The following is a 5,871-nucleotide window of genomic DNA, read 5'->3' as shown; positions in this document are numbered from 1 at the left end:
ATAGGAAACTTTTGGGATAGCATTTGAAATGTAAATAAAGAAAATAATAAAAAATAAAAAAAATAAAAATATATGCCTTATATTTGGGTGCCACGGATTCAAATCACAGTACTGACACAGTTTTAATTAAAATTCTGTTAAGATTCTTGTATACGAAAAAGCTGAATAAAATATGAAGAAGATATTTAGAATATTTCTCCTCTTCTCTCTGGTTTCAAAAAGCAACCACTCTTGGGACATCTTTCCATATTTCTTCGCCACACTTCCATGTATAATACTCTCCCAAGATTTCTGATGCTCTGTAAAAAAAAAAAAAAAAAAAAAAAAACATTTCCATTTCTCTAAGGACCAGAAGTGTTTCTCTTATATGACAGACAAATTTAGTGCACAAGAAAATACTGCAGAGACCGTACAACTTAAACAGTACAGGTCTAGGTGGAGTTCTTTTCTAGCCCTGTTGGGCTAGGAAGAGACACTTCCAAGGACATTAAAAAAGGGTAATAATTCATTGAGATTCACGATCCCTCATTTCCATTTGATCTTCAGGTCAAAGCTATAAATAAAATGATTTTAGTCCAAAGAATGCTAACTTTGGATTTAAAATGTAAATTGTTTAAGATTATGACCATCCCAAAGTCACTCCAAGATCTGACAGCTGAAACCAAGGCACAGTTAAATGGCATCTCCCATCATTTCTCCTGGAGACTCGTAGCTTATAATTTCTTTCATCTACTTACTTGGTGGGGAGTAGAGTTTGAAATTGTTCTCGTGTCAGACATATACGCTGATACCTCATCATCATTATAGTCTCCTGTAGGAAGCTTCACCGCTGGTCAGCTTGGCAACTGAAGGGATAATAATGACCCAACCTGGACCATTCTAAACCTGACTCCCTCCATCTACTTGGATCAACTATATCAGAGTCTCTAGGTATGAGAAGTAGGTTTTAAAAGCATATCAGGTCTTGGTTTTGCATTGCTGCAAAAGTGTAACAGAAAACATAGCATATTTTTAAGATATTTAAAATTGCTTATTTATTGTGTGTGTGCATACACAATCAATCGAACAAATCAATAAATATTAATTGTAGGAGGGTTTTAGTTTCTTGTGAGATGAATAGTGTGCTCCGACTCTCTGCTTCCTGTCAGACAGGGACTACTCTTCACTTCCATAGAATCTCTGCACCGTTGCTCACACTCTGAGCATCCCTACGGGCCTCTCTCCAGGTCTTTGGTCCTGAGATGTCTGGGGCAGCACCACACATGGACCCTCATAGCCTTCCCCTTAGGTCAAACACTGTCCACATTTCATTTCTGACTTCTGCCGCTTTTAAGCACTTGTGCATTTACCTAATAATCTAAAAATAATCTTCTGACTTATTTTACTATAGTTTGAGGTTCATATCTGAATTGCATTTGTCATGTGGTGCAACATTTTACAGGAAACACCTCTGAAGGCATTACCATCACATATACCACACACCTTAGGTAGTCACGAGTGAGTGCAGAGTGAACTCATCACATAGAAAGCAACAAGTATATGGGAAACACAAACTGGACTTGGTGGGTTTGGTTTGGTTTGGTTTGGTTTTTGAGGGGGCATAAGGGTGAAAGGGTGGCCCTTGAAAGAATGGAAAGTGGGTGTGATCATGATGCATTGTATGACATTCCCAAATAATTAATAAAAATATGTGTACAGGGGAAAATGATGTCACCCTCATGATTAAATCATGCCAAGATAGCAGCATGCATCATGGAACTTTCTCTCCTTTCCTCACCACTCAGGCTGGTAAGGCCAGTGGCCAAGCGGACAGGGAGACATGAGGTCTATGAAGGAGATCTTTTTACACATGACCACCATCAAATGAATAGGTTTATAAGTAAATCTATATGGAGTGGAATTTTGGTGATAACTGCAGATGCAGTCCATATCCCGATTGTATCTATGTTAAGAGACCTTAAGCCTGAAATCCTTAACAAAAATCACAACTAGAATCCTAGCCTAAAGAAACTGTGAAATAAAGCTTGCCTTTTAAAACCTGATAAATTGTAGAGCCACTCATTGTCCAGTGATACATAGCTATTATCGATTATGATAGTGACTCCTTAGCTAGCATTTCCTAAAACTAGGAATACCTCGTTCCTCATTATCTATACAAAGCAATATATGACTGGGTGTTCCTAAGATCTCTCATTGTGAACACTATAAACATCCTTATTAAAGTATAGGACACTGGGCCGGAGACAGCTCATTAGATAAAGCACGAGTCTGATGACCTGAAAGTCACATAAATATGGAAGAAGAGTCCATAAGTTGTCCTCTAACTCCATAAAGAGAGCAACAACTTGCATACCAGAGCACATGCATGTTCTACACCCACCTTGCACACTGGCAAGAAATAAAACAATAAATAACAATAAGTAATTTTAAAACTAAAAAAAAATGAATGTATTTAGATGCAACAAAAGTATCTATATTCCATTGTCTATATTTCACTCGGAGTACTACATTTTCAAAATAAAGGGAGGAAGGTGAAATCTAGATAAAAGACACCTGGACTTGGGGCATGTAAACCCTAGATTTTAGGAAACTGGCTTATGCCAGCTGGGTAAGGAGAAAGAACTGAGGACAAAGCCTGATTTAGCACAGCAAAGTCAACTGCTCTTCTCTGTTGGGAGTGAGAGCAGGGACCTACGGAAGATTTCTCAGTGTGGCCGCAAAACATTTATTTTAGAATCATCTGGGGTTGGGTAAATTGCAGAGTCCTGTGTCTTCCATAGTGAGAACTCCAGGTAGTAAATATGCCTTACTAGTAAGTATTTTAGCTGTGTCTTCTTATGAAAGGTTTGAGAGTCGTGGATACAGTGGCTCGGGACGCAGACTTTGGACAACCCTGTGTTTAGGCCTCACTTCTCTTACTTAACTCTGAAGACAGGACTGCTTGTGGAGGTGAATCCCCAGTGCTTAGAGCGCTGCCTAGCAGAGTGACCTTGGAAAAGGAATGTGCACCACAAATGAGTGTCAAGGAAACCGTTTGAATCGCATCCTGATTCTTTGCAGAACAAAATAAAAGCGTGGTCAGTAATTTCTCATTTACAGCGTTCGGGGAATAACCAAGTGAATTGGTGTGAAGACATGACGTGGTTCAGTGCCTGATACCCACTCAAGCAGGGCCCCCACAACAGGGCCCTAGAACCCTCTTTTCTATGGATGTCACACAGAGGCTTCTGACAGCAGAAAGGACGGAAGAAACCACTTTGCCTCAGAGACACCAGAAGTTAGACAATGTGCTCTCAAGGTGCCTGAGAGTGGTGGTTTGATTGAGAAATGGCCCCAGAGCCTCATGTAGTTGTGCCCAGGTGGTGGCACTGTTTGGGGAGGGCAATGGGACCTTGAGGAGGCATATCCTTGGAGAAAGTCTCCTACTGAGTGCAGGCCTTAGGGTTTATGGACATCGGATTTCCTGTTCTCTCTAGTTCAGATTCCTGTGCACTAGTGGAAATGTGATCAGCCAGCTTTTGTCTTCATGGTTTCCCCGCCTAATGTCATGCTTTATCCTGCATCTATGCTCTGGAATCCTAAGCTAAAATAGACCCTTATTTCTTTTTGTTGCTTTTGGGCACGGCGTTTTTACCACAGCAACATAAAATATCTAATACACTGGGGTGATCAGACTCAGCTGACGATGCCTTTTCAGTACTTATGAGAAAGCTGTTTTTCCTTATAAAGTCCAAATGTTCATGTGCGGCAGTGAGAACGGCCAAAATGTCACGTCAGAAAACATTGTATATGCTTTTGTCTGTCATCCCCACCCCTACCCCCCACCCCAACCCCCCACCCCAACCCCCCATCCCCACCCCCCACCCCCGCATCCTTTCCTTTCTTTTCCCTAAATAAGGCATTTTGATGTTTCTAGCCAGAGATGTCTAGACATCGACTGGCTTTATCCATATATGATATATCTGAAACTCAATAGTAATTTTGAAATCACTGTAACATTTGTAATATTTTTAAGTAATTCAAGCTAAGAAGCTAATTTTTCTGAAAGAGGTTCAGACTTAAAGATATTCCATAGTTGAAAGAGTGCAATGGTATTTGGAAAGCTATTTTGCAGTTTTATGGCTTCTCCAGAACTAAACTGATAGGGACAATGCCACTTAATTTACCTTAGATTTTAATATAGAATATGTTTATTGTCATGATCGCAACGCTAAGGAAAATTTAAAATATATTCTTAGGTTGTTTTTTCAACACTCTTGTCTTTGAGAAGTGAAGATGAAGCCACCTACCTACCCTTCACTGCATGCTGCATGGCCACCCTTACAAACAAATGAAGAGAAAGTGGAGTGGAGATGGCCTTTACAGACCAAGCCACAGGAAGCTCCAGGTTTGCTACCTTCAGGTCATTCACTGAGGAAAACTAACTCCTGTGTGTGTTGAAGAGTTAAGAGTCCCAAGGCCTCCTGTCAACAGGCATGAACACCTCAGAAACAGACCCTACTGGCTTGCTCAGTCCATCCAATGTCTGCAGTCATCCTGCATCCTGGCTGGGGGAACCTGAGCTTCCCAGATAAGCCACTCCAGATTCCTGGGCCGCAGAAAAATTGAGCTGCCAAGGGTTTGTTGGTTTCAACCATTATTAACTTTGGACATAAATTTGTCAGTTATCTACCTTTTATTTCTCAGACACATTTTAGTTGACAGGTTTATTTGTTTTAATGTATAACAATTAAAATATAAATTGAGCACTTCTAAGTTCAAAATGCCCATCATCTGAAACTTCTTGAGTTAGCAAGATACTATGAGTGGAAAACTGGACAAGTAACCTTATCTATGGATCACTGTGAAAACACAGGTGGTCATGTTAGTGTTTGTGTCAATACAGCTAGATATGTCACTTTCCTGCTTAGTTGACACAAATACCTTTGCACCCTACTGATCCAAAATAAATAAATAAATATACAACCTGCTTCCAGTCTCAAGTATTTTTGAATAAGGATACTCAAATTGTATTGTGACATGTGAGTGAAAGGATATTTAACTCCTCTTAAGATGACATTGTTCAGATGGTATGTGTAGAAGCAGGGTTAGGGCTAGGGTTAGGGTTAGGGCTAGGGTTTTGATAAAACAAAGGAAGAAAAGCTGAGAAAGACTGATTTGACTGCATTAAGCTAGAGGTACATCCTATCTTAGTTAGGGTTTTACTGCTGTGAACAGACACCATGACCAAGACAAGTCTTATAAAGGACAACATTTAATTGGGGCTGGCTCACAGGTTCAAGAGTTCAGTCCATTATTATCAAGGCAGGAGCATGGTACAGCATCCAGGCAGGCATGGTACAAGAGGAGCTGAGAGTTCTACATCTTCATCTGAAGGCTTCGAGTGGAAAACTGACTTCCAGGCAGCTAGAACGAGGGTCTTAAATCCCGCACCCACAGTGACACACTACTCCAACTACTCCACACCTCCAAACAGTGCCACTCCCTGGGCCAAGCACTTTTAAACCATGACACATCCCCAACCATAGTGGCTAGATTCATTTTCCTGGTGGCCACTGCAACCTTCTTATTGTTAAGATAAACAGTCTACAATCAGCTCCAAAGAAAAGGTGATGGCGAGATAATTTCTAACTGTACCAGAGACATGCAAGTGTAACTCATTCCTGGTCAGTTGTAGTCATTGAGTCAAGACTTAGCTCTGCAATGACATGGCAGGTCTATTTGATTTGCTAGTGTAGCAGCAAAGGAACGCTGTGTTGACAATGTAGTCTGAATGTCTATCTGACTACACACATAGAAAGACAGACAGAAAGGACGTGCAACCGTGTTTAGTTTTAGATTTCTTATTCACCCATTGCTGTATTAGGATGA

This window comes from Mus pahari, chromosome 11 (assembly GCF_900095145.1).
Source record: "Mus pahari chromosome 11, PAHARI_EIJ_v1.1, whole genome shotgun sequence".
NCBI lineage: Eukaryota > Metazoa > Chordata > Mammalia > Rodentia > Muridae > Mus > Mus pahari.
The sequence above is the reverse complement of the archived record's forward strand: the minus strand, read 5'-3'. Positions refer to the sequence as shown.